At 34.2% G+C, this 13,423-nt stretch overlaps 1 pseudogene; it reads left to right on the forward strand.

Annotated features, from left to right (window-relative positions):
• Positions 1 to 4,938: 4,938 nt before the first annotated feature.
• On the forward strand, positions 4,939 to 6,411 carry LOC120166694 (annotated as a pseudogene).
• Positions 6,412 to 13,423: the final 7,012 nt, after the last annotated feature.

The raw sequence follows: 13,423 nt of genomic DNA on the forward strand, positions 1-13,423 counted from the left end.
TAAAGATCATTGATTTTGAGAAAATATTTCCAATCAGACAGAAAGATATGAAGAATGAAAAGGGTAAAACAGTGACAGTCGAGCTATCTATACATAATTACTTCGTTCATCAGGCAGTTATATCAGGGTCTTGTTGTTGAACAAATATTTACTCAGTAAGTATGGTTTCAAATACCCAATCTTCTTAACCATGTGTCACATGACAGCGTGTTCTTTGTTAATCTACATCATGGTTGCATGAATAAAGATGGTCCTCAGGCAAACCAGTCGATCCAGGGTTCAATTCCTCAAAATCTCGGCTTTGAATTTTGTATTTTGTGTGTCGGTGATGATTGAAAATATTTCTTTGAGATTCATGGTAGTTAGTTTCAACCATAATGTTGAGGTTACGAAGCTGTTTTTCACATCAGTTGTTGTTTGCTTGATGACATTGAATAAAGAGGCTCAGATTACATTACCCTTACTCCCATTGTTATTGGTGTTATCATTGCCAGCCAGGGTGAACGGAGTTTTCATCTATTTTGGTTTTATCATGGGCGTTTCATCCCCAGCGACAAGAATTTCATGGATATCGTTCTATACATGACTCCTATAGCTGATGTGTTTTCATTTCTTACAACACTCATTATGGAAGAAAACATGATCGGTATTACACTTTCCCTTGCCCAAGATGATATCAAGATCAATTGGTATCTCTTATTCAATTCGACACTAGCATATCTTGTGAATTGGACCAATTTTTTGGTCATGCCAGCATTCCATTTGTATTCCCACTGAGTTTTGTTTTCAAGAGGTCTTGTGACATCATACAAAAGCTTTGAACACTGTGCAAAGAGCTTCACTGACCAGAAATCTGTGCAGAAGTCACAAGAAATGATGAATGTTTGTCAAATACTTTACAAACATCTGAGCAGAAACCACATGAGATGATAAATGTGTTGTCAAATGTTTTACGAACCAGTTATTCTGGTATTGAACCAATGTTGCAATCATATGTTATTTCCATTTATGGATCCAAGATGAAGTTTGTCTTCTTCAACCCCAAGGTCAGAAGTGAGACATGATGAATATTTCTTTCAATTGAAGGGAAGCAGAAATTTTAACAACAAGAAACTAGTGGAGCCAACTAATGTTGAATGACAGGATATTGTTAAACATCTCGACATGATATGGTCCAAGTTGCCTTATTCGAGATCTGATTAGATGTGAAGACATGAAAGGAATTAGGATAAATCCTCCTTGTGATGTGTTTCAAGAGTCAAATCAGAACAGACTCTACTCTCCTAATTAATCTCTGCAGAGTTTGACATATCTACATCTATACTCTTCAAAGATGATAGATTCTCTTTTCAAAGATGAAAGCTTTATTGAATTTCTGCACAAGTCCAAGCAGAGAAAGTTGGTTTTATCCAAGACAAAATGGGGCATCAAGGTTATAATTTTGATTACGGCAAGAGTTCCATAAATGAAACATTTCTTCTGAGACTTAAATGAAGCAAAGAAGACACAAAGATTGCTCTTCCAAATCAGAAATGCAGTTTGAAATGACATTTTGACCAAGTGAAGAAAGACCGAGTTCACCACTTTGAAATCAAATAAAAATGAACTTAATATTCATGCATCATATTTAGGCATTTGCAAAAATAGGTGCATTTCCGTTCATTTTATCCATGTTAAATGTTGACATGAATTTCAAAGATTTTAGCAAAGATTCAAATCCATCACAATGGATCAAGATTTCCAGAGAAAGTTCATAATAAGAAGAACTCATCTGAAGAAGGAATAAGAAGTTCATAATGAGAAGAGCTTGTTCAACCTTTTGCTCAAATCCATCACTTGATGGATCAGCTTTTCCAGAGAAAGTTCATAATGAGAAGAACTCATCTGAAGAAGGAAGAAGAAATTCATAATGAGAAGAGCATGTTCAACCTTTTGCTCAAATCCATCACTTGATGGATCAACTTTTCCAGAGAAAGTTCATATTGAGAAGAACTCATCTGAAGAAGGAATAAGAAGTTCATAATGAGAAGAATCTGTTCAACCTTTTGTTTGAATTCATCATTTGATGGATCAACATTGCCAGGTAGAGTTCATAATGAGAAGAACTCATCTGAAGAAGGAAGAATAAATTCATAATGAGAAGAATTTGTTTAACCTTTTGCTCGAATTCATCACTCGATGGATTAATTTTTCCAGAGAAAGTTCATAATGAGAAGAACTTATCTGAAGAAGAAGAAGAAGTTCATAATAAGAAGAACTTGTTCAACCTTTTACTTAACTCTATCACAGAAGGATATAGATCAACATCAACATTTCCAGATAAAGTTCATAATGAGAAGAACTTATCTGAAGAGGAAGAAGAAGTTCATAATGAGAAGAACTTGTTTGACTTTAGCTTGATTCATCACCTATGGAGTTGAATGAAAGAAGAACCTCATTTGAGGATCAACATTTTCAGAGGAAGTTCATAATGAGAAGAACTCGTCTGAAAAAGGAAGAAGAAATTCATAATGACAAGAACTTATTCAACCTTGCCTTAATTCATCACATATGAAGTTGAATCAACACCTCTTTTGAGGATCATCATTTCCAAAAGGAGTTCATAATGAGAAGAACTCACCTGAAGAAGAAAAAAAAGTTCATAATAAGAAGAACTTGTTCAACCTCTTGTTAGATTTTATCACAGAAAAAGATAGATCATCATTCTAGTGGAAAAGTTCATAATAAGAAGAACTCGTCTGAAGTGAGCGAAAAAATCATAATGAGAAGAACTTATAGCTCAGAAGTTTGAACAATTCAAGCTAAAAATAGTGCTTTATGTCTTTGCTCCATTCTTGTTCCACAACAACGAGCAAAGAGGAGCAGCTGTAATCACCATTTTCACCTTGATAGCAACCCTTCCACGTTGCAGCTCCACCTGACGGTTCCAGCAGCTTCCAAAGAAACACCAGCTGTCCCTCCACAACAGCAGTGTTCCATTAATTTCCATCACCTCACCAGTTGTCCCTCCACACCGACAGTAACCCGTGGTTACCCTTTTGTCAATGACATTGCGCCAACAACAACCACCCAACTGGTTTCCTCTCCCGCCAGTAATGCAAGGTTCTAGATCAAATCATCACAAAAAAATCAGATTTTTATGTAATAAGGGTTAATCTATAAAACCCAAGAGTATTGTAATCTTTTGAGAGGACCCCGATCCAAAATAGAACAAAAAAAATTGTAACAAAGGATTTTTTTCTCTAATTCTTCAAAGCAGCAATACAACAGCAGAAATTACATTTCTAAGGTTTCCTCTTTGAATCTGTTATTATTATTATTATTATTATTATTTTATTTTTCAAACTAGAGTAGCAGTATTAAAAAAAAAGACGAACAGGGGATTTGAAATAATAAAAAAAAGGAAGAGGAGTGAGAGTTTACCTTCAATGGTTACCTCGCCGGAGCCTCGGATCAATGGATGGTATAATTTGGGGTTGAGTGGCCGAAAGATAGTAGTATAGTTTGGGGTTCTTTTTTTTATTTTTTTTGATTTAAAAGAGAGATAGGGGTTGGGTTGTCGTTTGGTTTCCGTTGAATGGAAAGAATGTACCCGGTCAGAGCGTAACGACCACCAAATCGGTGGCCAGTGTTGGTGAGCTCTTTCTGTTTAAGCTACGCCAAAATGAGGATGAGAAAAGAGAGAAGAAGAAAGGGCTGGAGAGATAGTGTGAACACGGGGAAGGGGGTATTGTTTTAGGAATATATTAAAGTTTGGGTTATATCCCCTCAAGCCCCTCTAGTTTAGTGCATATTTTCATTTGGATGATTAATTTTGGGGTAATCACCCTTTTAGTCATTCTTTACCACGTTTTGCATATACATGTATGTGTTATTATAAATATATATATACGTATTATATAAGTGTTTATAACACTTTTATAAATATTGTGCAATCTATATAATATAAATAGTGTTATATATATAGGAATATTAAATATATGTTATACGTATGTTAATATACATATGTACATGCTTAAATATGTTGGTTTTTCTTTTATTTTTCTATGAATTTATATATTAGAAAGTTTACATTTTATTTTAAATGATATGCCTTTAATTTGATTTTTCATTTCATTTTATTTGTCTATAGTAAATACTTTCCCATATGTATATATATATATATATAATTTAATATAAATTATTTTAATCATGTTTTAATATTTATTTATTTTTCAATATTAAGAAAATGACAGTCTTAATGCAACTAGATGTTCTATTATGGTATTTTAAAAATAAATAAATATCTTATTTATAAAAATATAAAAATAAATATATTTTCTTAAAAATTACTAATAAATTTGAAATAATATGATTATAAATTAAATATATTGTTGAATTCTTAAATTTCCAATAATAGAGACAACTTATAATTAATAAGTACCAATTTTGGGCGTAATAGGGGTGCTAATCCTTACCTAAATGTAACCGACCACGAACCCTTTTTATTATTAAAAAGAATGAATTTTTGGTTATACGCAAGATCGGTTTATCTTTTAAATTATGTTTTCTTAAAAACTATTTTAAAAGATTGTTTTTAGGTATTTGACCTACCTAACCCAAAAAGGTCAATGGCGACTCCCAAAATATTTTTTAAATCAAAATCATTTATTTATTCATTTTATTTTTCCTGCCAAGAAAAAAATTCGTGCCCGGACGAAAACTGGTTACGACAGTGGTCATAGAAAAATGTAATACAACCAAAGACACGAAGAGGGACAAAAGAGGTAAAAGGTTTGAAGTGAGGAAATTTATTGGAAAGGATATCCCGCAAACACTTAAAGGAAATAATCTTACTAGGCAAACGATTGATTTATTAAGTAGCTATTAAGAGAGCCTCACTCCAAAGGTATTTCGAAACATTAGAAGAAAAAGAGGTGCTCGGGTTAGCTCAAGAAGATGAAGGTTTTTACATTCGACGACCTCATTTTGTTGTGGAATGTCAACACAGGAAGTGAGGTGGACTATTCTGTTTTCCTGGAAGAAGGATCCCAACGACTGAGAGAGGTATTCCCCATCATTATCAGATTTAAGGATCTACAAGTTTACTATAACGCAAAACAGAAGGTCAAGAATATCGTGACCGAAATTGGTGCCGGCCAATCGGGTAGTTCATTGGCCTTTGCCTGCAGCTTATTTGGTATTGGATGTGAAGTAAGAGTCATGATCAATTCTTCATTAGAATTTTCATTTTGAATTCTTCACTTTGTAAAGCTATGGACATTTTCTGCAGGCGTGGCAAGTTCGAGCTTCTTATGATCAGAAACCGAATCGAAAATTGATTATGCAAACATGGGGTGCAAAGGTTCATCCTTCACCATCTAACATTACCGAAGCGCGTCATAAAATGCTTCGAATAGATCCGTCCAGCCCGGTAAGTTTATTTGTAGCTATTTCAGAATCTGTAGAGATTGCAGCTGCAAATGAAGATACAAAGTACTGCCTAGGGAGTGTTCTCAATCATGTTCTTCTACATCAAACTGTGATCGGGGAGGAGTGCATTCGGCAAATGGAAGCCATCGGCGAAACCCTGGATATAGTCATAGGGTGTACTGGTGGTGGCTCAAATTTCGCAGGACTTAGTTTCCCATTTATAATAGAAAAGCTCAATGGAAAAATTAATCCTGTTATTCGAGCAGTTGAACCATCAACTTGTCCTTCATTGACTAAAGGTGTCTATGCATACGATTTTGGCAATACTGCGGGGATGACTCCATTGATGAAGATGCATACACTGGGGCATGATTTCAATATTCCAGACCCGATTCATGCCGGTAATGTCGGCTGTTATTAGCATCGAGATCTTTCAGCTGGTTGATCCATTTAACTTCTTTTTATTGTTGATGCATTTTTTCATCCTACAGGTGGCTTACGTTACCATGGTATGGCACCTTTGATTTCACACATCTATGAATTAGGCTTCATGGAAGCAATTTCGATTCCGAAAATCGAGTGATTTGAAGGTGTGTTCATTCATCCAGAATCGATAATCGACAACGGACATCTAAATCCATAAGAATCTTAACATTGACCGAATATATGCTAGAAGTGAATTTGAATCTGTTAGATTGTTTTTGTGGTAATGGACACAATTTTCCCTTGCAGAAGCAATACGATTTGCTCGATCGGAAGGGCTGATTCCGGCCGGAGCCAACTCATGCAATTGCAGCGAGAATCCGGGAAGCCGTTCGTTGCAGAGAGAGTGGGGAATCGAAGGTGATTTTGATGGCAATGTGTGGGCATGGCCATTTTGATTTGGCATCTTATGACAAGTATTTGCAGGGAAATATATTTGACTTGTCATTTGAAGAGGAGAAAATAAAAGAATCATTGCCCAAAGTCCCTCAAGTGCTGCCTATTTCAAAATTTTAGCATAAATCCCAGAATAATACACATTTAATAATGCATCTTGTTGAAATTAGCATTATGGATTTAAAAAGAATTTCTGGAAAATAAGTGCATTTTTTTCTTTCTATAATATTTGAATATAAATTTATATGATTATTTTAACATATGAATTTGTTTAATGTAAAGGAGCAGATTACTATTTAAATTTAAAAAAGAATAACATTGTCCTTTGGGCAAACTACCCATTAGTCATCAGACTATCGAGTGTGTGTTGTTTTGGTTATTAAACTAAAAATCTTACAGCCTTTTATTTTAGTTCCAGCATAGCAACGAAAGCAAGTTTTTAATTGATATAATTATGCATTTAGTTTTCAACACTTACAAAATTCTATTAATTATATTATAATTATAAGTAATTCAACAAATTTAGCTCCCAAATTTACAAATTTTATCAATTTGACACTTCACATTTCTGCATTCAGTCCTCAATAGTTATAAATTTTATCAATTCGATCCTAACTCTAAATAATTCAACAAATTTAACCTTCATAATAATAAATTCTATGATTATAATAAGCATGGGAAGTTATTTTCCCCTCACTTTTTCGGATTTATAGGATAAAAGGTCGGGATAAATATAAAATATGATATCAATATGGATAAATATGATGATAACAGTAATAAGATTCAGAATTAGTATTATGTTACATAGAGATTTTTTTGTGTGCTTGGATTAACTAATTGCTTCTAGGAGATCTTTCCCTGTTGCTTCAAGATCTAATCTTAGTATAGTAAGTTTTCTTTTTTTTAATTCTTAAAATGTCTAGAACTAGAACCAAATTGATAGAATTTGTAAGGGTTTAGGATTAACCACATAAATGTGGAGAATCAAATTGATAGAATTTATAAATATGAGGGCTAAATTTGTTAAATCGTTTAGAATTAGGACCAAATTGATGGAATTTGTTTGTTTAATCTACCAAATGCATAAATGTGGAGGGCCAGGTCTATAGAATTTGTAAATGTGATAGCTAAAATTGAAAACAAATTATTGTTTAATCCTCACCATTTGCATTAACTGTTGCTTCAAATCAGGAGGGGATAAGATGGAGTTTAGATGATTCAAATTGAGTAATTCAAAACGGCTGAAAGAGAAGGGACGAAGAAAGGGAAAAGGTAAACGCGACTTGAAATGTTGATCATTTCGATTCGATTCAATTTGGAAAAGTTCGATTCGTAAGTTTATAAACTCAAACATAAAATTTTTAAATTTCAGTCAAGTTATAAAATAAAACTAGAATAACTCAAATTTTTTAGTGATTAGCGGATTTGACTAGTGTTTATTTTGTGATACATTTTATTATTAAATACTCCTCGTTTGTTCATTATTCTTGATGATTTGGGCTTTTTTACATGATTTCTATAACACCCTAATCCAATCTGACTGAAATGGATTATGATGCCACACGAAACCATTGAAATGGTCAACCCTAAAATTTCTTTTAAAACATTTGATAATTGTACAACCGTTCATCATAATTTAAATGGAATCGTAGACAAGTTTACAAAATAAGAGAGTCTCCCGAATACGTACAAGCACACTTAAAATTTTTAGATCAAAATAGAGTTATGACTCGATCATACAAAGGTTCATATAAAATACATGCCCTCTAAAATAGATTTAAGAAATACTTTGCAGCGACCACTCTGGAATATACAGATGTGATAGGCTCCTCAACGATCCTTCTACTAACCTGCGTACGGAAACACATTCCATAAGCTGAGCTCACAAGCTTAGTGCCACGAATATAACTATGCTATACTACATGCATTCATTACATGAACATGAAAAAGTACATACCAAACATGAGATAGGCCAAATGGAGTGGTTGGAGGAATTTACATGCATCGAAGACAACACACCAGCCTATTTAAAACGAGATAACTTTGAGGTAAGATCCATAATTTATGTGCGTCGAAACTTATAGCCCTTAGTCTATCTCGGATCCTCGAGAGGTTGAGGTGAGTTCCGAAATTTACGTGCATCGAAAGCTCACATCTCATACCTAGTTGAACATGGGCTACGATTTCAGAATTTACGTGTATCAGACCAATAGACAATATCTAGATATTCACAAACAAAGGACGATCATCATACAACTAGAGTGACTCAGGTGTCCTAGTCGTTTCCTAAGCATAATACAAAGGCAAATCTTATGTCATTCCATCATGCTTGATTTATAGCTAAGAACTGGGTTATCTTGATTGTTTTCACTTGTATCGAATACTTATAGTCTATACGAACTCAAAACACTTAAGCCCGAACACCCAAAAAAATTAACTAAAATTACCCAAAAATCACCATGGGTATCGATACTGGGCCAGCGTTATCGATACTCACCTCTTGGGTATCGATACTCGTCTGAGTAGCGATACCAAAATTGGCTTTGATGTTTTAGAAAATACTTGGGCATCAATACTCCAATGGAAGTATCAATACTTTACCCTGGGTATCGATGCTCCCATGAGTATCGATACTGAACATAAAGTATCGATACTCCTTGAAGGGGTATCGATACTGCCCTTATATCATGCCTGATTTTTATCTTACACGAAGAACAATATCGGTATTGTTCTTCCAATACTGATATAGACGAACCTGGGTGCTTTATTTTGAGCATGAAATCATGCCCAAAACACACCCATTGACTCCCTTAACACCAACAAACGTTTTTAAAGTCTTATTTGATGTCTTAGAGGTCAAAATATACCATCTTTCATGCATAAAACACAAATACGAATCTTGCCATGAAATCACCCTAACATGCTTACATGAACAAAACACACCATTTATGCACTAATGAACTACATATGGTATGGACAAGTTAGAATCATGTTACCTTTAGTCCAAGCTACAGAAAAACGTCTAGAATCACCCAAGAGTTAGTTTTTCCTTGCCTTTAGCCTTTGAGCTCTCTCTTTGCTTTTTAACTAATCAAAGTCATGAAAATGAGTTTTTAACTCATTCTAAACTTAAAGAAACACTAGAAATAATTCTTACAACCCAAATATCTCTCAAAACTGGACTGAAACACAAGGTTCCTTAAACCACTCTAAAACATGTTTTTGCCTAAGACATCCAAACCTTGCAAATGAGGGTTCGACTTAAAGCTTAGGAAGTGTAGATTAAAAATCTTACCTTGGAAATTCTGATTCAAGCTTGTAAAACGAAAAAGCTTGGACATTTAACTTGCCTTGGAGAGGAAGAAGATGAAGAAGAGGAGAGGATGAAGACAACAAAGGGATGAAAAAAAGGAGCTTGGTGCAGACGTGATATCAACCCAAATAAATGAGATTCACCCTTTATTTCAAAAAATAGGTTAATTACTTCCCTAGTCCTCCTTTATTTGATGCATGATTAAAATGATCCCTTTTAAGATTGTTGGGCTCATCCTAAGCCCAAATCAAATCTACTTGGGTCCAAAGCTTCATATACTAGAGGAAAATTATTTTAAAGCCCATTCGTATAAACTCGAAACTCCTAACCCGTAATTTGGGGAATCACAATTTTTGTGTAGGGAAATGACTTATGGAAAGTGTACTCTGGAATAGTGGGCATGAAATACTGACGTGGCAGTAAGTTAGTAGCTTCTAGAAGGTCAAGTTAGCAGCGTATAATCAACAATTATAGAAGATTGATGGACAACTCAAGCATTTTAAATTCAAGTTTATGAATGATCTTTTTAGGATTTTAAATTTAAATAATTATCTTTTGTATTTTCAACATATTTTTAGGGTTTTTAGAATGCTATAAATACTCTATTGGGGTAAGCCTAATTCATTCATCATTCAATTGATCGAATTATCAAATCGACTCTTCTTTCTTTTTTATTTTTTATCTTTTATAAATTTCTCTTTTAGTTTTTACTTTGTTTTCTTTTAAAGTTTTATTTTGAAAAAAGGGCAAGTATGACTTTTTTCATGCTTAGCTAATTTTCTTTTAAGCCAAGGGCTAAAGCAATGACTCAATTTCAACGTGAGAATTGAAAAGTACTTGAATAACTTCGGAAATCTCTCTCAATTTCTTGCGTTTATTTTCAAAAATCAAAATGATTTCTAAACCAAAGATTGACGTTGGTAAGGATGTTATTGCGATTAAACGTGTGGGATAAAGGATCAGCTTATTGAATACGCATTCGACTTCCTGGGGAACACACTTAGTAAATTGATTGCTAAAATGGAATTGAGATCGGAATATGTTATTATTGAAACAACATAATCTAATTTGATCTTTTACAAACTTAAATGGTTATTGGTATACAACAATTGATGTTGATTAGATTAATTTCCAAAGTCGGAATCAAAGGTTTCACATGGGTATTCGGTATACAAAGCATAGTCACAAGGATTGATAGTTGTAGACAAGTAACCGACGTGAATCCTAAAGTAGAAAACCACTTTCGATGATATGAGGAAACTAAGTCAGAGCGATAGCCCAAGGCTGAATTTGCTATATTGAATTTATTTCCTTTAAATATTCCTCTTAATCTTATTTACTTTTAAATCTTCCTACTTTCTTGTTTTTATTTTATTTACTCTCTTCATCAACAAACCCCCATTATCACTAAAAAATTACTCAATCCACTTCCTAACTCAGAGATTCAATCAAGCATAAATTAGGGAGTTTCATTAGTCTCTGTGTGATCGACATTTACTTCTCTTTTACTACGTTTAATTTCCTTTAAATATTATCTGAGAAGAAATAAATTATTTTGATGCGAAAAACGACGTGTGTCAAATTGGCATCTTTGCAAGGACTAACACCGAGTTACTGATTTATTTCTTTTGTTTTTAATTTATGACCAATAATAACCCGAAAGAATTAGTAGATTTTAACCCAAAGATCGAAGCACAAGCCCGAGGAATCCACACACAAATGCTTCAAGAGAAAAGAAAAAGATAAAAAGAATAAGGGAAGAGTTCAGAAACATATCTAGATCTAGAGATAAATTCTGAAGTTGATGTATATACCGCGATAAATTACGAAGATCAGATCTTGATGGAAGAAGAACAAATAATTCGGGAGCTAACAGTAGCTCCTACCACTCCACGCCATTATGCATAGCCTTTCCTCAAGGCAAAACTATGTTCTAATTGAAGACAAGACTTATTCATCTTCTTCTCACTTTTCGCGGTCTTCCCAATGAAAATCTGCACAAACACTTGACGGAATTCCAAATGGTTTGCTCTAGAATGAAACCACAGGGAGTTACTAAAGATCAAATAAAACTCAGAGCTTTCCCTTTTTACTTGGCCAATTCGACTAAGGAATGACTATTTTACTTACCTCCAAATTCAGTTAATTCATGGGTTGAAACAAGTCAAATTTTTCTTGACATGTACTTCCCAGTAGCCAAAGCAAGTAAGTTATGAAGGAGCATCCTCTTAATCCGACAAAAGCATGAAGAAAATCTTTATGACTACTAGGAGTGCTTCAAGAAGTTTTGCGCAAGTTTTCCACAACACGGATTAACCGAGAAAGTGCTTCTTCAATATTTTTACGAATGTCTTCTCCCATGAAAATAAATATGATCGATGCTGCTATCAGAGGAGCTCTTATAAAAATGACTCCAACAACAGCGAGGGAATTAATTTTGACAATGGCAGCTAATGCGCAACAGTTTTTAAGTGAACCCAGCCGAAAAAATTATTAGATTTTAACCCAGAGATCGAAGCATAAGCCCAAGGAATCCGCACACAAATGCTTCAAGAGAAAAGAAAAAGACAAGAAGAACAAGGGCAGAGTTCAGAAACATATCTAGATCTATAGATAAATTCTGAAGTTGATGTATATATCGAGATAAATTATGAAGATCAGATCTTGATGGTAGAAGAACAAATAATCTGGGAGCTAGCAGTAGCTCCTTCCACTCCACGCCATTATGCATAGCCTTTTCTCAAGGCAAAACTCTGTTCTAATTGAAGACAAGACTTATTCATCTTCTTCTCACTTTTCGCGGTCTTCCCAATGAAAATCTGTACAAACACTTGACGGAATTCCAAATGGTTTGCTCTAGCATGAAACCACAGGGAGTTACTAAAGATCAAATAAAACTCAAAGTTTTCCCTTTTTAGTTGGCCAATTCGACTAAGGAATGACTATTTTACTTACCTCCAAATTCAGTTAATTCATGGGCTGACACAAGTCAAATTTTTCTTAACATGTACTTCCTAGTAGCCAAAGTAAGTAAGTTATGAAGGAGTATCCTTTTAATCCGACAAAAGCACGAAGAAAATCTTAATGACTAATGGGAGCGCTTCAAGAAGTTTTGCGCAAGTTTTCCAAAACATGGATTAATCGAGAAAATGTTTCTTCAATATTTTTACGAATGCCTTCTTCCATGAAAATAAATATGATCGATGTTGCTATTAGAGGAGCTCTTATAAACATGACTCCAACAACAGCGAGGGAATTAATTTCAACAATAGCAGCTAATGCGCAACAGTTTTTAAGTGAACCCAGCTGACAAGTTCATAAGATAAATACCTTTTCCATTGAAAATAAATTAGATAAATTAACTAAAGTAGATAATTCACTTGTTGTAAGGAAATCTGAAGTAATAAGAGCTTGTGGGATATGCACGATGTCGGATCATCTGACAGACTGCTGCCCAATGTTGCAAGAAGGAGGTAAATCAGAAGTCAACTCTATAGGGAACTTTTTAAGACCTCCCAAAAAATTGCACAATCTGTATGGAAACACATACAACTCGAGATGGAGAGACCATCCTAATTTCAGTTATGTGTAGAACCCAAAGCTGACATTTCAACCAAGGCCACCTCCACAACAACAAACACAAAAGACATCATTAGAAGCGATGATGGACAAGTTGGCGATTTCCCAAGAGAAACTGGTTGCGTCTCAGGAAAAACTGGTTACTTTCCAAGAGAAATTTCAAAGCCGAACTAAAACATATTTTCATGAGTTAGATAAGCAAGTGAGCCAACTGGCTCAAATCGTGGGGAGATTAGAGTC

Source organism: Hibiscus syriacus, unplaced genomic scaffold, assembly GCF_006381635.1.
Source record: "Hibiscus syriacus cultivar Baekdansim isolate YM2019G1 unplaced genomic scaffold, ASM638163v2 tig00111644_pilon, whole genome shotgun sequence".
Classification (NCBI taxonomy): Eukaryota; Viridiplantae; Streptophyta; class Magnoliopsida; order Malvales; family Malvaceae; genus Hibiscus; species Hibiscus syriacus.